Source organism: Mesoplodon mirus (assembly GCF_964341445.2).
Source record: "Mesoplodon mirus genome assembly, chromosome: 4".
In the NCBI taxonomy this organism is placed as follows: Eukaryota; Metazoa; Chordata; class Mammalia; order Artiodactyla; family Ziphiidae; genus Mesoplodon; species Mesoplodon mirus.
The window spans coordinates 176,559,091-176,583,242 of NC_138979.1; the positions used below are offsets into that span (position 1 = coordinate 176,559,091).

Here is a 24,152-nt window from a genome sequence, read left to right on the forward strand (position 1 = left end):
AAGCACTTTTCTGCCATCCTAGCCCATCTTTCTCTGAAAGCAAGTTCAACCATTACTTGGTTGAGAAATGCATTTTGTGTTAGGCTTACCCATTCACATGTTAAACCGGTCTGTTGTGTACCTGCTGTGCGCACAGAGTTATGATAAACACCACTGAGAACATAACAGAAGAAAAAGAAACGTCCCTCGCCAGCGGAATCTTGTAGACAAGTCACTTGATTGCATCCATGCCCAAAAATCTTTCAACGTAGAGCTCCTGTTCCTTCGTGAAGCTTCCTAGAGCCCTCCAGTCTTCCTTCCACGCCAGAGCTCCGAGGGCTGATCTCTTGCTGCCCTCTGCTTACATTGGGTTTCTCCAAGCTGCTGCGTCCCCATCTGTCTGCCAGTGTGCAGGTACTTATGTCCAAGTCGGTCGGTCCCGTTCCCTTAATTGGGAGCTCAGAGCACACAGACCAAGTTGTTTTCATGGCCACATTTCTCATCTGGTGTACACAGCACTCAGACCTGTTTCAGCTGAAACGAATCCTTCTTCTCTTTCTCCCCACACTGCACTTTAGAAAGAGTGCTCAATCCTATAAGCGGTCCTCCTGACACCACGCTCTCACTTTGACCTAAAGGACAAGACCCCCTAAACCTTTGGCTATGAAGGGATTCACCCAGCACCCTGGATCCGCCTGGCCAGGCCCCACCTCTCCTCATCACTCCTGCCCTCACCTGCCTGCACTTTAGGGCTCCTGCCTTTTGCCCCCTCCTCACTACAGGCAGGGTTTGCTCGTCTATCCCTTTTCCCCGCCTCTCCAGAACGGACCGTCGTGCCATTGGAAATAACATTAAAAACTGCACTTCACTGAGCCTGCGCAGTGCGCCCGACTCCTCATTTATTCTCACAATCGCTCCATGCGGTGAGCTGGTGACCCCCACTTACAGATGGGAAAACGGTGCTCAAGATGCTGAATCACCAAGGCCAGAGCCAAGTCCAGGCTTCCCCACCTGCCTGCCTCCCAACCCCCTCTGTGCAGGAGTGACAGAGGTCACACTGCGTGGCCCAGGCAGGTCAAGCAGAGGAGAGAGGGCTGAGCTTTTGCTGCCTTTTCCTGCCCCACCTGGAAAATTGTCTGCCTCTTGACATCACAGATGGCAGACTGTGGTGGGGCTGGTGGGCACCTAGGATTCCAAAGTGTAAGCTCCTTGGGTAGCACAGGGGTGCACTCAGGAAGCAAGCACAGAGGGTCCAGTGAAACATTCAGCCAGGTAAGCGATGGTCTCCAGGCTCCAAGCGACACCACAACAAGCCACCACCATCTGCATCACTGGTCAACACCAATGACACTGGTCCGTTCCCATCCCACCCCCAATGACCAGGTGTCTGGGCATCGTGTGGAACCAGGCTCCAGCCTGCGAAACATGGACCACCTCCAAGAACCCGCTTCCGGGGTGGTAGCAGCCTCTGCTCCACCCCGACACGTGACGACGTGCAGCCTCGGTGGCAAAGACCCACCGCCATTCTCAGCTGCAAGAGCTCCTGCCTTTGCCCTGGGCCTCGCTTCCAGCCCCAGGTCTGCCCACCCAGCAAAGCCTCCCAGGGGAACCGGCCAATAATGCTTGGCCAGCAGCCGCTCCTGCTCAAATCCATATGGAAGCCTGTGATAATAAACAACACCACTATTGGCCAGCACATATTTACATTTTTTCAGCAGGAAGTGACAGATGGCCGTTGTACCCTGGGAACAACATTGCCTTAGGAATTTGTGCTCTTTTTCCTGCTTCAAGGGGAACGCAGGGTGAGGGAGACTTAAGGGGCAACAGAGCTGTTAGAGAGACTTGGTGATAGCAAGTTCCCAAGGCTCTGTGTTTGTGTAAACTGGGTGCACACGACGTGCCCCCAAAGCCCTGCACAGAGGAACCAAATGCTCAGGAGGGGACCAGACGGGGCTCAGAAGGTCATGTGAGGTCTAAACGTGTTTGCACATGTGCACACACAGGCACGTGCAAACTATTCAAATCCAGAAACAAAATCTCTAAAGTTGTTTTAAAAAAAAAAAACTCCACCACTTTTACTGAGTTAAAGAATTAACTCAGTTATACCACATTTCTGTTGATGTACGTTCAAAAAACTACTTGAATTGATTGATTGAATGATTGAATGGGTTGAATCAATCAACTGACATTGGATTGTCAACATAAATATATTTTGAGAACTCAATAAGTTTGGAGTCTTTGGGGGATGTATGTCCCATCTTTATATCCTCAAAACATACCTGGGGCTTCCCTGGTGGCACAGTCGTTAAGAATCCACCTGCCAATTCAGGGGACACGAATTCAAGCCCTGGTCCGGGAAGATCCCACATGCCGCACAGCAACTAAGCCCACGAGTCACAACTACTGAGCCTGCGCTCTAGAGCCTGTGAGCCGCAACTACTGAAGCCCGCTTGCCACAACTACTGAAGTCCGCACGCCTAGAGCCCGTGCTCTGCAACAAGAAGTCACTGCAATGAGAAGCCCGCACACTGCAACGAAGAGTAGTCCCCGCTTGCCACAACTAGAGAAAGCCCACACACAGCAACACAGACTGAACACAGACAAAAATTAAAAATTAAAAACAAACCTGGTTTAACCTGGGTCCATAGTAAATGTTTAATAATTATTTGGTGAATGAATGAATGAATGAACACATGGGCAACAAACATTAAGGCCTTTGAGCCCCCAGACAAGCTTTTCCCAGCCAACTTGCTGACAAGTGCATGGACTTTGAAAACCACCACCCCAAAGAAAACCCCCATCAGCTTGCACACCTGTGGGGCTGAAACTGGGTAAGTTCATGCTGTGGGTTCCACTCGAGGCTAAAAGACTTATCACACATTCCAGCTCACAGCTGAATTGCTTACATTAAATACATTTGACTTAAATAACAGAAGGAAAAGTACGTCGAACACTCCAAGGACATTCTTTGGCAAAGGGGCCTTTTCTGCATCAGTGGAAAAGTACAAGTTACGGCAACCTGAGTAAGTGTCATTATCCCTGGACGCAAACCATGCCTGTTACTCCTTTCCTTTTCTGTGGGATGTTTAGGAAACGTCCCTGAAGAGAAAAGAATGCTGGGTTCGTTCAATCATTCATGTATTCATTCACTTATTAATTCTTTATGTTCTACTGTGTGTGTGTGTGTGTGTGTCCTCCTAAATTTCTAGGCCACTGGGAGAGCTGGTGTCGAGTGCAGTCCCTCTAGCTGTATGGTTCCCGGAAGCAGAGGGTCCCTCCAGGGGGCTGTGGCCCTAGGCAGCTGCCTGGGCCCTTCGAGGATTCCAGCACAGCAGCCATGGCTCATCTCTCCCCAGCTGGGACAACATCTTCCCAACGTCCAGGCGACCAGCACCCTGGCAACTGAAGGACAGTGCTCACTGACATCTCCAAAACCAGATCAAAGCCCAGCACTGTGCCTACCCAGGAAAAAATCATCCTCCATGTTGAGCAGCACAGCTCTGCTGCCCCACGCATCTCTGAGCTGTCACCCCTTCCTTCAGACATGCCCAGGGTGGCCTTCAATTACACTCTCAATCTCAAACAACAACTGCTCACTTAGGAAAGTCCTCAAACCAGTCAAACTCATTTCCTTGACACCCTTCCAGAAGGCAGAAGTGAGCTCCCGGCCTTGGGACAGCAGCCTGCACGGCAGGGATACTCATTTAGGATGTCATACCGATAGCTGTGTCCCATGTTCCCAGCAGGTGTGCTAAGGCAGTGTGAGTGAAGAACATCCTTCCAGTCCAGTCAAGATCTCACAGGGGTGCCAGATGGAGGAACTGGGCTCAGACTTCAAAATACACCTGCCCAACAAACTGGAACAACAAAAGGAACAGAATCTTCCAGGCTGAGACCTTAATAGACATTTGTCCAGAGAAGACATTCAGATGGCCAGTAGGCACATGAAAAGATGCTCAACATCACTAATTATTAGAGAAATGCAAATCAAAACTACAGCATGGTACCACCTCACAGGGATCAGAATGGCCATCATTAAAAAGTCTACAAATAACAAATGCTGGAGAGGGTGTGGAGAAAAGGGAGCCCTTCCACACTGTTGATCGCAATGTAAGTTGGTGCAGCCACTATGGAGAACAGTGTGGATGTTCCTCAGAAAACTAAAAATAGAATTAGCATATGACCCAGCAATCCCACTCCCGGGCATATACCCATACCAAACTATAATTCAAAAAGACACATGCACCCCTATGTTCATAGCAGCACTATTCACAATAGCTAAAACATGGAAACAACCTAACTGTCCATCGACAGATGAATGGGTAAAGAAGATGTGGTACACGTATACAATGGAATAGTACTCAGCCATAAAAAAGAATGAAATAATGCCATTTGTGGCAACATGAATGCAACTACAGATTATCATACTAAGTGAAGTCAGAAAGAGAAAGACAAATACCATATGGTATCACTTATATGTGAAATCTAAACTATGGCACAAATGAACCTATCTACAAAACAGAAACAGACTCACAGACATAGAGAACAGACTTGTGGTTGCCAAAGGGAAGGGGGGTGGGGGGGGGGAAGGACCGGGGGTGTGGGGTTAGCAGATGCAGACTAGTATATATAGGTTGGATAAACAACAAGGTCCTACTGCATAGCACTGGGAACTATATTCAATATCCTGTGATAAACCATAATGGAAAAGAAAATTTTAAAAAAGGAATGTCTATATGTGTATAACTGAGTCACTTTGCGGTACAGCAGAGATGGGCACAACATTGTAAATCAACTACAGTAAAAAAAAATAAAATTAGAATCTTCTTAAAAATTTTTTAATTTTATTTATTTTTTTATACAGCAGGTTCTTATTAGTTATCTATTTTATACATATTAGTGTATACATGTCAATCCCAATCTCCCAATTCATCCTACCACCACCACCACTCCCCCCCCACCCACTGCCACTTTCCAGGCTGACTTAAGGGACAACATGAGAAAAGGCCACAGCCTACAAAGCTGCTAGAAGGTTTAGCCCTTGGAGCAGGAGTCTGGATGGAGGCAAGTGGTGATTGGCAGGTCCCCCCTCTCTCTTGTCAGATGGAGTTCTCACAGGGCATCGTGACTATCATGCTATTGGTTTATGCCTATTATATGTCCTTCCTTGGGAGTGGGTTAGTTCTCAGCATACAACCCACTTTTCTGTCCCCCGTAAAACTAATGGTTCCAAGTATGATCTTAGGGTTAACTCACAGGTTGTTGTTATATAAAAATCTCTACCGGCAGGTATAATGGACAACGTACTGCTATAAATATGCATGAATATGTTTGAATACAAATAGTATGCATATGTATGCCAGCTACTTATTATATTTGAATGTACATATTATATACCTACATGCATTTACATTTCAGCATTCCTAAAAGTTCAAGGGAAAATAGTTTAACTGTTTTCATAACACAAATTCTCATTGAAATAAATATCCTTTAAAAATGGTAAAACAAAGCAAAACAAAACAAAAACTAATGGTTCCCCCATGCCCACAGGGAGAACATTTCCTAAGCCATTCTGCCAGCACTAAAGCTTAAGAGAAAAAAAGACCAAAGGGCTGAGACTTCCCCAGAAAGGGCTACTGGGTAAAAAAAATATGAACTTTGAGAGGCAGGCAGAGCTGAGTGTGAATCCAGGCTCCTGCACTTAATAACTGAATATTACTGACAAGTTGATTGATCTCAGGGATGCTCAGATGCTCTGCAAAATAGAGCTGCAGCCTGCCTCCTAGGCTGTCATGAGAGTTCACAAATCAACCTGTTCGCAGGTCCCATCGTCATTGCCTGGCACATAGGAGGTGCCCAGGAAATTATAGTTCCCTTCCCCAGTGAGGTGCTGTTTCTAACAGCTGAGAAAGATAGGGGAAGCTTGGTTTCTGCCTGCTGCAGGCTTTGTCCTGGGATTCAGAAGACACCACGATGACAGCACTCAGTCGGCTGTGAGACATGGTTAGTTCTACAGTTCCAACACAGTTAGAGCCTTCTCCCCCGAGAGCCCGGGACACATGACAGGAGATTGAGACAAGAGGTGAAAAGGGGAGGGTACATTCCTTTGTGGGGTCTCAGGCTCCACCTACGCACTTTGGCATCTATAAATCCAGCTATGATTCTGTAACTGTAGACGTCCGAAAGCCTAAGGGTACGTGTGTCTTCCTGAATTCCACAGCCAAATGTGATCAACCTTAACACCACGATTCTTCCCTCCTCCTGTATCTTCTTTTCTCCAATACTGTCAATAAGGCAGGGCTGACTCTGTGAGCCTGTGTACACACCCTCGGCTGAATGTCTCCGTTCTTGAGTGAGAACGGCCATCAGCCAAAGGGAAACATTCTCATTGGGTGACACTGGGAGAAACTGTCGAAAAACCTTTGGAAAACTGCACCTTTCCAAAGTCCTCCACGAGTCCTTTTTTGGACACGACCGAATCACTTCCTTGGTAGTAAATTTTTACCCAGTGAAACAACATGTTTTCCCAGCCCGTTTTTGTTCCTTCCTTGCTCAAGCTAATGGGGCTTGATAAGAAAGAAGAAAATAACAAGGCACATTCCAACGCCTCCAATTGAAGCCAGTTTTAGGCCTGCTGCTGGGCTGGATCAGGGCCAGTTTTCAGCAAGACGACCTCAGTGAAGGCTGGAAGCTACACAGACAGGACAGACTTCCCAAACACCTGCTTAATTAAAGATCTCAGCATTTGAGAACTTGCTTGTTGAATTCCCAGGACATCTGCATTCCATGTGTCTTATGGGTCCTGGGCAGTCATCAGGAGCCAGATTTTTCTGTGTTTACAGCATTTTTCCCAATCCTTGATATCAAGCTTAGAATACAAAGCTTGCTCATTTTGTGCCTCTAATTAGGGAACAAATACATGGTCCATTTTCCAAACAACCAAAAATCCTCTCCTTCTGGATGAAACCAGCTGGACTGTAGCTTCCAACCTCTCCATGGATTCTATTTTTCTATCCATAAAGCAAGAACTTGGAGGAGAGCTCTGAAAGGCCCTTCTAGCTGTGACCTTCTACAGAAACAAAGTATGCAGCTAATGGGGGTCACATTGTTTGGTTCTTGGGTAATTATTTTCATCCAGAGCGCTTGGTAAACATCAGCTGACTTTAGCTGCTTTCAAACTGGGCAGGGAATTGGCTAATCTCATTCAACTTTTTAATTTTTTTAAAGTTTTTTGCTCATTCAACTTTTGACAATGTATGAATTGTTACTGCAGTTCCAGGGGTGGGGTGGGAGCGAGGGGTTAGTGACATATGTGTTCCTTCTTGAGCATCATGGATTAAATTGTCCTGAGAGTAAGGGGACAAGGCTGCTTATTGCCAATGTAGACATGTTTTTTTTTTTTTTTTTTTTTTTTTTTTTTTGCGGTACGTGGGCCTCTCACTGTTGCGGCCTCTCCCGCTGTGGAGCACAGGCTCCGGACGCGCAGGCCCCGTGGCCATGGCTCACGGGTCTAGCCGCTCCGCAGCATGTGGGATCTTTCCAGACCGGGGCACGAACCCATGTCCCCTGCATCGGCAGGCAGACTCTCAACCACTGCGCCACCAGGGAAGCCTGACATGGTACTTTTTTAAAGGGCATGAGGCTTTAGCCATTATTGTGATTATAAACCAGACAAACATGGAGCTCAAACTAGGTTGCCATTTACCAAAAGTCCTGCCAGTTGCCCATCAACAGAGAAGGATTTTTGAAACTATACAAGTCAGTGGTTCCCAAACCTAGCTACACAAGAGAATCGCTGGGCTAAATCAGAAAGTCTAGGGTGGAGGCTTGGAAAGCTGTTTAAAGTTACCTAAATGATTCCAATGTAAAACCATGTCTGGAACTTGCTGTGCCAGACCAGTACTTCTTAAACTTTAATGTGCATATGAATCAGTGGGGATCTTGTTGAAATGCAGGCACTAATTTGGTCAATTCTGCATTTCTAAGTTCCAAGTCTGCTGGCCCAGGAACCACACTTCGAGAGGCAAGGTGCTAGATTATTGTGGGTGATGCTTGGTTCTGTATCCATGCAACTTACTCAGAGTTTAAGAAGCTGTTCAGGAGAGTCTAGGGGGGAACTAAGTGTTCAAAAGTCAAGCTGGCAATTCCTAACCTAAGATCAAACCTGCTGGTTACAATAGTATTGTGATTTTTAGAGTCTTATTCAAGAAGTTCTCAGCACAGCCTAAACCACAGTCTAAAAAATGCTTTCCTGGAGCTACAGACCCAGCCATTACTCATGTCCACCTGCAGTGGCTGGGCCCAGAGCACTGTGTTCCTTCAGAAGGTTCTCCTCCTTTCAGTTTGCTGGTGGTGTTTTGATTTCCTAAGAGTTAACTCAGTTCCCTGAATCTTAACTAAGTTCTTGGCAATACTGCCCCCAAAGTGATGACAAAAAGTACAAAAGATTCCAATTAGGAGCAAAGACAATGTTTTTCCTTCAATACAGACCATCCCTTGTTCAGGAACGCAGTCTATAAATACTATAGCTCTTAAATCACGTCATCTCCACCACATCTCCCCATAGGCTCTGGCTCCCCATTCCCTCTGAGCATATTCCTCCCCCATACCCTTCTCTCCTGATGTTGTCTCAGTTCACGGTGTCACCGTTTTCCTGAACCTGGGGCTAGAAAGCTCAGCCATCCTTAAGTCCTTCCCCCCAAACCCTACTCTCACACAATTCCCCTTCTGGAAATTTTGCAAATTCTTTCTTTCCTTCCCTTACCCACCCAATATTCCAAGGCCTTGCTGTCTTTTCTCTAAACGGTTGGAATAACTCCCTACTAGTCTGCCGGCCTCCAGTCTCTCCCGCTGGAAGCAAGTGAAACACAACCTCCAGAATCATCCAAGACATGGAAACGATCATGGGGCCCCACTGCTCAACACTTCACTCCCCTCCTTAGAAACCACACAGCTTTCTTTTTACACCTCGGCAACAGAGCACATCAAGTCTACATTTATACTCACACATGTGCTAATTAAACACATCTGGTTTTACAGCATTTCACACTGCATGACAGAATTAGCTGTGCAGGGCTCCATCTCCCTCCACCAAACTACGAGTTCCTGGAAAACGAGAAATGGGTCTCATTCACATTTGTGTCCTAAGCACCTAACATAGTGCCTGGTGGGATGGAGAGCATGGAAGTGAATGATACTGGAAATGAAGATACTTTGTCCTTGGACTTTTCTGAAGGCAAGAGGGGGAAGTCAGTTACACCACAGGACAGGAGAGGAAGCCAGTTGGGCCAACCACGTCTTCGGTGGCCCCATGTCTCACGCCGTGGGATGGAGGATGTCTGGGAACAGCACCTGCCCAGCAGAGCCTCAGGCCCCCACCTGTAGTGCCCGGGGCCTCACCCCCATCCCAGTCTTTGCCCAGGGTTGATTTGAGAGTGTCCTCAACCTCCAGAGGCTTTGACACGCCATGTGCTTGGCCTGATGGAGTGAGTTATGTTTCCTCCTTCCTCCTAAAGAGCCGTACGTCTCAGACGAGGAAGAAGTTTATTCTCAACAATCACAGGAGAAAGGACCATCAGAGGAGAGAAAAGATACACATTTTCCTGGCCTGTAAATGGGCACCCAGCAGGACCCCTTAGGGCACAACCAGCCCAATCCATTTTGCAAGCTCAGGACCAAACCCTTGGCCTGGTGCAGGCTGTGAGATTACCCAGGTATGCAAATTCACCCCAAGGAATCGATCAGCCTGTCGTCAGCAGCAAATACTCACTGCCAGTCCCTCTCAGAGCACGAGAATGGAATCTGCATGTGTTCTCCTCCCCACGCCGGGGTCAGAGACTCTGCTACCACTTCTGGCTCCGTCACTAACTAACCGGGGCACCCATGTATATGTCATTGGCCTGCATTTGCTTCCCTGCCTCTGAAATGCGGCCACCATCACCTGCCCTCCTAGGACTTGCAGGCTAGTGGGGAAGGCAGGCGGTGAACAGAAACCAGTGTGGAGGGCACTGCAGATGGCTATGGGAACACATAACAGCGAGTGTCCCACATCTGGGAGGTGAGGCCAGGTCTTGACCATGGACAGTGACATAGGGGAACACTTCCTTCACATACACCCATTCCTGGAACCCTAGGACAAGGGAGAGGAGTGACAGATGGCTCTTTCAACATAACAAGTTACAAGCAGCAGGCAAGCAGGTGATTAAGAATATAAATATTTCGAGAGACCTTCAAGATGGTGGAGGAATAAGACATGGAGATCACCTTCCTCCCCACAGATACATCAGAAATACATCTACATGTGAAACAACTCCAACAGAACACCTACTGAATGCTGGCAGAAGACCTCAGACCTCGCAAAAGGCAAGAAACTCCCCACGTACCTGGGTAGGGCAAAAGAAAAAAGAATAAACAGAGACAAAAGAATAGGGACGGGACCTGCACCAGTGGGAGGGAGCCGTGAAGGAGGAAAGGGTTCCACACACTAGGAAGCCCCTTCGTGGGCGGAGACTGCGGATGGCGGAGCAGGGAAGCTTCGGAGCCGCAGAAGAGAGCGCAGCCACAGGGGTGCAGACGGCAAAGCGGAGAGATTCCCGAACAGAGGATCGGTGCTGACCTGCACTCACCAGCCCGAGAGGTTTGTCTGCTCACCCGCTGGGATGGGCGGGGATGGGAGCTGAGGCTCGGAGCTTCGGAGGTCAGATCCCAGGGAGAGGACTGGGGTTGGCGGCGTGAACACAGCCTGAAGGGGTTAGTGCGCCACAGCTAGCCGGGAGGGAGTCCGGGGAAAAGTCTGGACCTGCCGAAGAGGCAAGAGACGATTGTTTCGGGGTGCGCGAGCAGAGGGGATTCAGAGCACCACCTAAACGATCTCCAGAGACGGGCACAAGCCGTGGCTATCTGCGCGGACGGGCATGAGATGCTAAAGCTGCTGCTGCCGCCACCAGGAAGCCTGTGTGCAAGCACAGGTCACTATACACACCTCCCCTCCCGGGAGCCTGTGCAGCCCGCCACTGCCAGGGTCCCGTGATCCAGGGACAACTCCCCGGGAGAACGCACGGCTCACTTCAGGCTGGTGCAACGTCCCGCTGGCCTCTGCTGCCGCAGGCTCGCCCCGCATCCGTACCCCTCCCTCCCTCCGGCCTGAGTGAGCCAGAGCCCCCGAATCAGTGGCTCCTTTAACCCCGTCCTGTCTGAGCGGGAACAGACGCCCTCAGTCAACCTACACGCAGCGGCGGGTCCAAATCCAAAGCTGAACCCCAGGAGCTGTGCGAAAAAAAGAAGAGAAAGGGAAATTTCTCCCAGCAGCCTCAGGAGCAGCAGATTAAATCTCCACAGTCAACTTGATGTACCCTGCATCTGTGGAATACCTGAATAGAGGATGAGTCATCCCAAATTGAGGAGGTGGCCCTTGGGAGCAACTGTAGACTTGGGGTTTGCTTTCTGCATCTAATTTGTTTCTGGTTTTATGTCTATTTTAGTTTAGTATTGAGAGTTTATTATCATTGGTAGATTTGTTTATTGATTTGGTTGCTCTCTTCCTTTTTTTATGTATAGATATATATTTTTTTTCTTCTTCTCTTTTTGTGAGTGTGTATGTGTATGCTTCTTTGTGTGATTTTGTCTGTATAGCTGTGCTTTTACCAGTTTTCCTAGGGTTCTGTTTGTCCTCTTTGTTTGTTTGTTTGTTTTTTTAGTATAGTTTTTACCACTTGTTATCATCAGTGGATTTGTTTTTTGGTTTGGTTGCTCTCTTCTTTCTTTTTTCATTTTTCTTTTTAAAATTACTTCTTAATTATTTTTATTTTTAATAGTTTTTAATTTTTTATTTTAATAATTGCATTTTATTTTTATTTATTTATTTTTCTTTCTTTCTTTCTTTTTTTCTCCCTTTTCTTCTGAGCCATGTGGTGGACAGAGTCATGGTGATCTGGCTGCATGTCAGGCCTGTGCCTCTGAGGTGGGAAAGCTGAGTTCAGGACATTGGTCCACCAGAGACCTCCCAGCTCCATGTAATATCAAAGAGCAAAAGCTCTCCCAGATATCACCATCTAAATGCTAAGACCCAGCTCCACTCAATGACCAGCAAGCTGTAGTGCTGGACAACCTATGCCAAACAAGTAGCAAGAGAGAAACACAGCCCCACCCATTAGCAGAGAAGCTGCCTAAAATCATAATTAGGTCACAGACACCCAAAAACACACCACTGGACATGGTCCTGCCTACCAGAAAGACAAGATCCAGCCTCATCCACCAGAACACAGGCACCAGCCCCCTCCACCAGGAATCCTACACAACCCACTGAACCAACCTTACCCACTGGGGGCAGACACCAAAAACAACAGGAACTACAAACATACAGCCTGTGAAAAGGAGATCCCAAACACAGTAAGTTAAGCAAAATGAGAAGACAGAGAAATACACAGCAGATGAAGGAGCAAGGTAAAAACCCACCAGACCAAACAAATGAAGAGGAAATGGGCAGTCTACATGAAAAATAATTCAGAGTAATGATAGTAAAGATGATCCAAAATCTTGGGAATAGAATGGAGAAAATACAAGAAACACTTAACAAGGACCTAGAAGAACTAAAGAGCAAACAATGATGAACAACACAATAATGAAATTAAAAATTCTCTAGAAGGAATCAATAGCAGAATAACTGAGGCAGAAGAACGGATAAGTGACCTGGAAGATAAAATAGTGGAAATAACTACCACAGAGCAGAATAAAGAAAAAAGAATGAAAAGAATTGAGGACAGTCTTAAAGAGATCTGGGACAACATTAAACGCACCAATATTCGAATTATAGGGGTCACAGAAGAAGAAGAGAGAAAGGGACTGAGAAAATATTTGAAGAGATTATAGTTGAAAATTTCCCTAATATGGGAAAGGAAATAGCTAATCAAGTCCAGGAAGCACAGAGTGTCCCATACCGGATAAATCCAAGGAGAAACATGCCAAGACACATATTAATCAAACTATCAAAAATTAAATACAAAGAAAAAAAATTAAAAGCAGCAAGGGAAAAACAACAAATAACATACAAGGGAATTCCCATAAGGTTAACAACTGATCTCTCAGCAAAAACTCTGCAAGCCAGAAGGGAGTGGCAGGACATATTTAAAGTGATGAAAGGGAAAAACCTACAACCAAGATTACTCTACCCAGCAAGGATCTCATTCAGATTCGATGGAGAAATTAAAACCTTTACAGACAAGCAAAAGCTAAGAGAATTCAGCACCACCAAACCAGCTTTACAACAAATGCTAAAGGAACTTCTCTAGGCAGGAAACACAAGAGAAGGAAAAGACCTACAATAACAAACACAAAACAATTAAGAAAATGGTAATAGGAACATACATATCGATAAATACCTTAACTGTAAGTGGATTAAATTTTCCAACCAGAAGACATAGACTGGCTGAATGTATACAAAAACAAGACCCATATATATGCTGCTGACAAGAGACCCACTTCAGACCTAGAGACACATACAGACTGAAAGTGAGGGGATGGAAAAAGATACTCCATGCAAATGGAAATCAAAAGAAAGATGGAGTAGCAATTCTCACATCAGACAAAATAGACTTTAAAATAAAGACTATTACAAGAGACAAAGAAGGACACTACATAATGATCAAGGGATCAACCCAAGAAGAAGATATAACAATTGTAAATATTTATGCACCCAACATAGGAGCACCTCAATACATAAGGCAAATGCTAACAGCCATAAAAGGGGAAAATCGACAGTAACACAATCATAGTAGGGGGCTTTAACACCCCATTTTCACCAATGGACAGATCATCCAAAATGAAAATAAATAAGGAAACACAAGCTATAAATGACATATTAAACAAGATGGACAAAATTGATATTTATAGGACATTCCATCCAAAAACAACAGAATACACTATCGTGTCAGGTGCTTATGCAACATTCTCCAGGATAGATCATATCTTGGGTCACAAATCAAGCCTTGGTAAATTTAAGAAAATTGAATCGTATCAAGTATCTTTTCCAACCACAACACTATGAGACTAGATATCAATTACAGGAAAAAATCTGTAAAAAACACAAACACATGGAGGCTAAATAATACACTACTAAGGAACCAAGAGATCACTGAAGAAGTCAAAGAGGAAATCAAAAAATACCTAGAAACAAATGCCAATGCAAACACGACAACCGAAAATCTATAGGATGCAGCAAAAGCATTTCTAAGAGGGAAGTTTATAGCAATACAATCCTACTTCAAGAGACAGAAGCTTCTCAGATAAACAACCTAACCTGACACCTAAAGCAATTAGAGAAAGAAGAACAAAAAAACCCTAAAGTTAGCAGAAGGAAAGAAATCATAAAGATCAGATCAAAAATAAATGAAAAAGAAATGAAGGGAACAATAGCAAAGATCAATAAAACTAAAAGCTGGTTCTTTGAGAAGATAAACAAAATTGATAAACCATTAGCTAGACTCATCAAGAAAAAGAGGGAGAAGACTCCAATCAATAGAATTAGAAATGAAAAAGGGGAAGTAGTAACTGACACTGCAGAAATACAAAGGATCATGAGAGATTACTACAAGCAACTGTATGCCAATAAAATGGACAACCTGGAAGAAATGGAAAAATTCTTAGAGAAGCACAACCTTCCGAGACTGAACCAGGAAGAAATAGAAAATATAAACAGACCAATCACAAGCATCGAAATTGAGACTGTGGTTAAAAATCTTTCAACAAACAAAAGTCCAGGACCAGATGGCTTCACAGGTGAATTCTATCAAATATTTAGAAAAGAGCTAACAGCTATCCTTCTCAAACTCTTCCAAAATATAGCAGAGGGAGAAACACTCCCAAACTATTCTATGAGGCCACCATCACCCTGATACCAAAACCAGACAAAGATGTCACAAAGAATACAGGCCAATATCACTGATGAACATAGATGCAAAAATCCTCAACATAATACTAGCAAACAGAATCCAACAGCACATTAAAAGGATCATACACCATGATCAAGTGGGGTTTATCCCAGGAATGCAAGGATTCTTCAATATACGCAAATCAATCAATGTGATACACCATATTAAAAAATTGAAAGAGAAAAACCATGTGATCATCTCAATAGATGCAGAGAAAGCTTTTGACAAAATTCAACACCTATTTATGATTAAAAAACTCTCCAGAAAGTACACATAGAGGGAACTTACCTCAACATAATAAAGGCCATATATGACAAGCCCACAGCCAACATTGTTCTCAATGGTGAAAAACTGAAACCAGGGTTTCCCTGGTGGTGCAGTGGTTGAGAGTCTGCCTGCCAGTGTGGGGGACACAGGTTCAAGCCCTGGTTTGGGAAGATCCCACATGGCACAGAGCAACTAGGTCCATGAGCCACAACTACTGAGCCTGCGCGTCTGGAGCCTGTGCTCAATAAGAGAGGCCGCGACAGTGAGAGGCCCGTGCACCGCGATGAAGAGTGGCCCCCGCTCGCTGCAACTGGAGAAAGCCCTCACACAGAAACGAAGACCCAACACACCGAAAAGTAAATAAATAAATAAATAAAGTTATTAAAAAAAAAAAAAACAACTGAAACCATTTCCTCTAAGATCAGGAACAAGACAAGGTTGTCCACTCTCACCACTATTATTCAACACAGTTTTGGAAGTTTTAGTCACAGCAATAAGAGAAGAAAAAGAAATAAAAGGAATCCAAATCAGAGAAGAAGAAGTAAAGCTGTCACTGTTTGCAGATGACACAATACTATACATAGAGAATCCTAAAAATGCTACCAGAAAACTACTAGAGCTAATCAATGATTTTGGTAAAGTAGCAGGATACAAAATTAATGCACAGAGACCTCTTGCATTCCTCTACACTAATGGTGAAAAATCTGAAAGAGAAATTTAGGAAACACTCCCATTTACCACTGCAACAAAAAGAATAAAATACCTAGGAATAAACCTACCTAAGGAGACAAAAGACCTGTATGCAGAAAACTATAAGACACTGATGAAAGAAATTAAAGATGATACCAAAAGATGGAGAGATATACCATGTTCTTGGATTGGAAGAATCAACATTGTGAAAATGACTATACTACCCAAAGCCATCTACAGATTCAATGCAATCCCTATCAAACTACGAATGGCATTTTTCACAGAACTAGAACAAAAAATTTCACAATTTGTGTGGAAACACAAAAGACCCTGAATAGCCAAAGCAATCTTGAGAAAGAAAAATGGAGCTGGAGGAATCAGGCTCCCAGACTTCAGACTACTACAAGCTACAGTAATCAAGACAGTATGGGTCTGGCACAAAAACAGAAAGATAGATCAATGGAACAGGATAGAAAGCCCAGAGATAAACCCACGCACCTATGGTCACCTTATTTTTGATAAAGGAGGCAGAATATACAATGGAGAAAAGACAGCCTCCTCAATAAGTGGTGCTGGGAAAACTGGACAGCTACATATAAAAGAATGAAATTAGAACACTTCCTAACACCATACACAAAAATAAACCCAAAATGGATTAAAGCACTAAATGTAAGACCAGACACTATCAAACTCTTAGAGGAAAGCATAGGCAGAACACTCTATGACATAAATCATAGCAAGATCCTTTTTGACCAACCTCCTAGAGAAATGGAAATAAAAACAAAAATAAACAAATGGGACCTAATGAAACTTAAAAGCTTTTGCACAGTAAAGGAAACCATAAACAAGACAAAAAGACAACCCTCAGAATGGGAGAAAATATTTGCAAATGAAGCAACTGACAAAGGATTAATCTCCAAAATATACAAGCAGCTCATGCACTCAATATCCAAAAAACAAACAACCCAATCCAAAAATGGGTAGAAGACCTAAATCGACATTTTTCCAAAGAAGATATGCAGATTGCCAACAAACACATGAAAGGATGCTCAACATCACTAATCGTTAGAGAAATGCAAATCAGAACTACAATGAGGTATCCCCTCACACCAGTCAGAATGGCCATCATCAAAAAATCTACAAACAATAAATGCTGGAGAGGGTGTGGAGAAAAGGGAACCCTCTTGCACTGTTGGTGGGAATGTAAATTCATACAGTCACTATGGAGAACAGTATGGAGGTTCCTTAAAAAACTAAAAATAGAACTACCATACGACCCAGCAATGCCATTACTGGGCACATACCCTGAGAAAACCTTAATTCAAAAAGAGTCATGTACCACAATGTTCACTGCAGCTCTATTTACAATAGCCAGGACATGGAAGCAACCTAAGTGTCCATTGACAGATGAATGGATAAAGAAGATGTGGCACATATATGCAATGGAATATTACTGTCAATGAAATATAGTCTGTCATACAGAGGAGTGAAGGAAATCAGAAAGAGAAACACAGATACGGTATGCTAATACATACATATGGAATCTAAAAAAAAAAAAAGTGTTTCTGAAGAACATAGGGGCAGGACAAGAATAAAGACACAGACGTAGAGAATGGACTTGAGGACACGGGGAGGGGGAAGGGTAAGCTGGGATGAAGTGAGAGAGTGGCATGGACGTATATACACTACCAAACGTACAATAGCTAGTGGGAAGCAGCCACATAGCACAGAGAGATCAGCTCGGTGCTTTGTGACCACCTAGAGGGGTGGGAGGGAGACATAAGAGGGAGGAGATATTGGGATATATGTATTCATATAGCTGATTCACCTTCTTATACAGCAGAAACTAACACAACATTGTAAAGCAATTATACTTCAATAAAGATGTTAAAAATAAATAAAATAAAATAAAATGGTCAAAAAAAAAAAAAGAATATAGATATTTCATCCTGAGACCAACACCCTCTGCTGGTCTCCTCTCCTGCCCCCCATCCCTCTATGGTCCAAAGCTCCCTGCTCCTCATCACTAGCCGATGACCTCAGCATATCAGAGAATAACTGTTGAGGCTACAACTGAAGAGGAGGTGAAACTTCAGGGGATGGGAGGAAGAGGGGAAAAGCAGGTAGGGACCCTGAAGGTAGGGGAGAGGATGCTAGAGAGAGAGAGAGACTGAGGGATACTGTCTGCTGGCTGGGGGGGCCACATGTCCTGAGAGTCTGGAAGTGAGGGCCCCACCCCAAACGGCACAGGACTGAAAGAGCCACACAAGCTCCCCACCACACTTTGGACTTGGTAAGAGTTGGACTGTTTCACTTAAACCTAAAATAAATATTTGAACTGATTAAACACTTTTCAGGATTGCATGTTTATCTAGCTGATGGAGTAGGGGCTGCCCTCTTCCATCCCCCACTCTGTGGTCACTAGCGGACATCTGGATTTCTCTAGTTCAGACGGCAGGGAGGTGAAGGAGCTATATGCGAGGCCAGCTAACTAGCTGACCTACTGACCAATCTAGCTCTCCCTCCCACCATAAAGAGCACAGCGCCCAAATCCCAGGGCCAATAACACAGCTATTCAGGATTCATTTACGCCACACCCATTCACTGGGAGTCAACACTGTGGTAGGTGCTAGGGATTCAAAGATAAATGACACGTGGGCTATGTCTGTTTACAGTCTAGCAGGCAACAGATAAGGGACCAGATAATCCCAATTCAGTACGGTAAGTGTCACACGGAGAAAAGAATGAGGACACTTCCAGGAAGAAGAGACTTTCTAGAATAGAAGATATTTGGGTGAATCTAGAGAGATGATGTGGCAGAGGCTGCCACAATTGGATATTGCCCTCCAGTATCCATTCTCCCAACTAAAGACTGCATTTTTCAGCTTCCCTTACAGTGAAGTGTGGCTATGTGACTAAATTCTGGCCAGTGGGATGTAAGTAAAAATAATGTGTTACAACTTCTGGGTCATGCTTTAAAAGAATGACTGTGTGGTTCCCTTGTCACTTCTCTCCTCCCTCTGACTGGGATGTAGGTGTGATGGTGAGAGCTGGAGCAGCTATCTTGGATCCAGAGGTGAAAGCCACACATTGAGTTTGGTCTAGCCACTCTACCATCCCTGAACCACCTGCCTCTGGACTGTACCATGAGAGAGAATTTTAATTCTCTCCTATCTAAACCAGTGTGTTGAAGGTCTCTTTGTTATAGTAGCTTAGCTTGCACCCTAATACAAATGAGTAGGAGTTAGCCAAAACAAATAGGTTGGGAATGGAATGTACAAAGGCACTGAGGCATGAGGGCATAGCACATTCAGGGACCCAACAGCAGTTAACACAAGCAGACATATGTGGGTGAGTGAATGGGAGGGAAGGAGGAATAGGAGCCCATTTGTAAAAGGATCAAGTGCCAAGCTAAGGATGCTGGAGGAAGAAGAGAAGGGGAGCAGAAAGAACAGGAAAGGGGAAAAGAAAAGAAAAAAATGAAGAGATGATGAGGAGGGCAAAGGAAGAGAGAGGGAAAGATAAATCTGGTCATCCTCTCCTGCATGTGGGAACGTGTATTGGTTCTTAGTCAACCCCCACAAAAGTCCTAGCCCTTTGCAGTTCTGCAGCAATTAGCATCAAGTTTTATGTCTTGATGAGCTGAGTTAGCTTTGATCCGAAAATTTTAATGTACATATTTTTTTAAAGCCACAATAAGCTGAGCCCCCACACTGCCCACCAAAAAAAATTTAGTTTCTGATGCTAAATGGTTGGGTCAAGAGTCTGCTCAGTTGGGTTCTTTTTTTTTTTTAATTGGAATATAGTTGATTTACAATGTTGTGTTAGTTTCCACTGTACAGCAAAGTGAATCAGTTATACATATATATATATCTCCTCTCTTTTTTAGATTCTTTTCCCATATAGGCCATTACAGAGTATTGAGCAGACTTCCCTGTGCTATACAGTAGGTTCTTATTAGTTATCTATTTTATATAGTAGTGGGTCTATGTCAATCCCAATCTCCCAGTTTATCCCTCCTGCCAACTTTCCCCCTTAGTAACCATACATTTGTTTTCTATATCTGTGACTCAATTTCTATTTTGTAAGTAGGTTCATTTGTACCATTTTTTTAAGTTTCCACATATAAACAATATCATATGATATTTGTCTTTGTCTGCCTTACTTCACTCAGTATGACAATCTCTAGGTCCATCCATGTTGCTGCAAATGGCATTATTTCATTCTTTTTTACAGCTGAGTAATATTCCATTGTATATATGTGCCACATCTTCTTTATCCATTCCTCCATCGATGGACATTTAGGTTGTTTCCATCTCCTGGCTATTATAAATACTGCTGCAATTAACATCGGGGTGCATATATCCTTTCAAATTATTATATCCTTCCCTCAAATTATGGTTTTCTCCCGATATATGCCCAGGAGTGGGATTCCTGGATCATATGGTAGCTTTATTTTTAGTTTTTTAGGAACCTCCATACTTTCTCCATAGTGGCTGTACCAATTTACATTCCCACCAACAGTGTAGGAGGGTTCCCTTTTCTCCACACCCTCTCCAGCACTTGTTTGTAGATTTTTTGATGATGGTCATTCTAACTTCTGTGAGGTGATACGTCATTGTAGTTTTGATTTGCATCTCTCTAATAATTAGTGATGTTGAGCATCTTTTTATGTGCCTCTCAGCCATCTGTATGTCTTCTTTGGAGAAATGTCTATTTAGATCTTCTGCCCATGTTTTGATTGGGTTGTTTGTTTTTTGGATATTGAGCTGCATGAGATGTTTGTATATTTTGGAGATTAATCCCTGTTGGTCACTTCGTTTGCAAATATTTTCTCCCATTCTGTGGGTTTTCTTCAACTGCATTCTTAATCAGGTTTTTTTGATAAGAGTTAGTAGCAGTAGTGGAGGAAGTGCTAACAAAAAATAATGAAAACAAATGGCCCAATGTAACTCTTCCCATAACCACCACATTTTTCTGGGTCCCTCTGCCACAGACTTCCTGGAAGTAGTTGTCTACAGTCGCTGCTCTGCCTCCAGACCTCCCACTCTCTCTTTAACCTGCTCCAATCAGACTTCCATCTCTTTGATTTTACTAAAGCCTCTCTGGTCAAGGTCACCAATGATTTGCACAAGGTCAAATCCAATGGTTTAGTCTTTATCCTTTGTTACTTCTCAGCAGCATTTGGTGCAGTCACCCTCTCCCTTCTTCTTTAAAGACTTTCTTCATTAGGCTTACATGATCCCACCCTCCCCTGGTTTGGGGTCTTCCCTAAGGGTATCCTGGTAGTCAGTATGGGTGGGTCAGGACACATTATGGGTAGTCATTATGGGTGGGTGGTTACAGCATTATTCATAGTATTCAAGAAGTGGAAGCAACCCTACTGTCCATTGATGGATGAATAAACAAAATGTAGTCTACACATACAATGGAATATTATTCAGCATTTAAAAGGAAAGAAGTTCTGATACGTGCCACAACATGAAAGACCCTTGAAGACATTATACTAAGTGAAATAAGCCAGTCACAAAAAGACAAATATTGATTATTCCACTTATATGAAGTATCTAAATGTAGTCTAATTCATAGAAAACAGAAGGCAGAATGGTGGTTACCAGGGGTTGAGGGGAGCGGTAAAAAGGGTGTTAGTGTTTAATGGGTATAGAGTTCTAGATTTGCAAGATGAAAAAGTTCTGGCGTTCTGTTTCACAACAATATGAATATACTTAACACCATTCAACTATACATTTAAAAATGGTTAAGATGGTAAATTTCATGTTATGTATTTTTACCCCAATAAAGTTAATATCTGTAAATCAAAGCATATTCATTGAATTCCATTCTAAATTTTATCAATTTTTCCTGCCTGAAAACATACTTGACCTGTGATCTGAAATAAAATCCCAGAGAATATGCATATGGCAGCATCCTGTGCTTCTGAGGAGCATAACTCTCTGCCCAAGCAGCCCGCATCCCCTTTGTAGCTCCCTTCTCCACGATGGAATTAAGACTTGAGTGTCCCCGGATGGGGGTAGAGAATCAGGAGAACAAGGATGGAGGGGGAGAAAGATGAAGGCATAGAGAGATGGGGAGGGAAGTAGGGAAGCAGGAAAAAAGAGGTCTGGACTATGACGTGGGGCATCTCATACTTCTGTGAACTAGGTTCAAAGGACAACAGAGGTTGGTGAGAATATGGGCTTTGGAGTCAGACCTGTTTCAAATCCTGCCACCCCCAGTTTTTTAGCTGTGTGATTTTAAACAAGTGTTTTCTTGTTTTTGTTTGTTTATTTCTTAGCCCCTAAAAGCCTTGGTTTCCTTATTTGTAAAAGGAGCTAGTGATGGTACATTCCTCAAGGGGTTTTGTGAGGATCCTATGTAAGTAAAACCTGCAAATCAGTGCCCGACACAGAAATGGCCCCCAGTCAAGGTTGATTGCTCCAGCTTCATGTCAAAAAGTAGGAGGAAGAAGAAGGGGAGGAGAGGGATGGGAGAAGGAAGGGAGCCCACCTCCTAAAGCAAGAGAAAAAACTAGGAATTCAAAGCCAGGTCCTAGTCCAGAACTTTCCACTAGCTCAATGGTGGCCCCAGACAAGTTCTTCTCAGCCTGTTTCCTCCTCTGAAAAACAAGGTCTGAGGTCCCTCCTCCTGGAAAGGTTGATAAATCTGAGTCCTCTCTGTTCCAGACGAGTTTCCTACTCTCATCACTCACTGTCTATACCTCTTACCTATGCAGGACTGCGGAGGCCCTCTGGAGGACGCAAGAGGAAAAGACATAAACATGGCCAGGAGCTGCTCACCATTTGACTCAGCATACAAAATGAGGACATGACCTTGTAGAACAGACTATTACAAAGTAGGGAGAAAACGTAGGGTAAGAGAGTAGCCTGAATGCGGAAGAGCTTCTTATCTGATGCTCTTGGGGAGCACAATTGAGTTATCTTCTACTTTCTTTCTGGCCCCATGTCAAGTGTCTATTACAATATATAAACATTATTATCATGTATGACTATTGTTATAGCATATGAACATTATCATAATATGATGCAAATATTGTTACAATATACGAATGCTCATGTAATGTATAAACATTGCCATCGTTCCTGAGATTTACCCTGAAATAAGGATGTTCTCATATTTCCCTCCAGACCTCTTTCAAGACCTGTTGAATAGGCATCTTCAAAAGGCCTTTCTCAGGGGCTTAGGAAAAGACAGAGAAGCTATTAATTAATTATTTTCTCCTTCATATGCCAGCTTCACCACTAACTAAGTTTATGTCAGTTTTCCCTTTTTTAAAAATGGGGGTATCATACCTAACTACTTTCAGGGACTCAATGAGATAGGAGTTTCCTTTGGAGGAAATGCCACCTTACATATATTTTAAACTATTACCATTATAGAAGAAATATTTTTCTCCAGAAATACGGGCAAAGCAATTATCTAATTCTATTACATTTAAGACTGGGTCTGGGGCTTCCCTGGTGGCGCAGTGGTTGAGAGTCTGCTTGCTAATGCAGGGGACACGGGTTCGTGCCCTGGTCTGGGAGGATCCCACATGCCGCAGAGCGGCTGGGCCCGTGCGCCACAACTACTGAGCCTGCGCGTCTGGAGCCTGTGCTCCCCAACAAGAGAGGCCGCGATAGTGAGAGGCCCGCGCACCGCGATGAAGAGTGGCCCCCGCTTGCCACAACTAGAGAAAGCCCTCGCACGGAAACGAAGACCCAACACAGCAAAAATAAATAAATTAATTAATAAACTCCTACCCCCAACATCTTAAAAAAAAAAAAAAAAAGCCTGGGTCTGATAGTCTCACACTATCAGCTTTGCAACCTCTCACCCAGCCACTCAGTGTCTGCTTCTTGGGCCAAAGGAGGAAGGGTGTGAGCAGGATAGAAGACAATTTTGGCGGGCCATTATATTCCTAGTGTGCATTTGCAAGGGTATTTTGGAATAAGATGTAGCTGGCAGGATTGGACATCTTGGCTGAGTATAAAGAGATAATTCCTCTAATGCCTGGTCACTAGACATTGATTCATCTGTCATTCATTAGATCGGCATTTACCAAACAACTTCCACATTCTTGGCATTATGCTAGGTATTGTGGATACAAAGTGAATAATTCATGTCCCAGACAAATTTCACAGAATCAGTATCACACAAATCATATTCCCTGATGACAATGCAATTAAGTAGAAATCAACAACAACAAAAAAGATAAACCCCCATAAATATGTAAAATTTAAAAACTCATCACTAAATAAATCATGGACCATAAGAAGTGGTCACAATAAATCA

General features: G+C 43.8%; 1 protein-coding gene across 2 annotated transcripts in view; it reads right to left on the reverse strand.

Moving 5' to 3' along the window:
* FBLN5 (fibulin 5) overlaps window positions 1-24,152 on the reverse strand; it is an 85,387-nt gene that overhangs the window by 25,775 nt on the left and 35,460 nt on the right. The window lies entirely within an intron of this gene.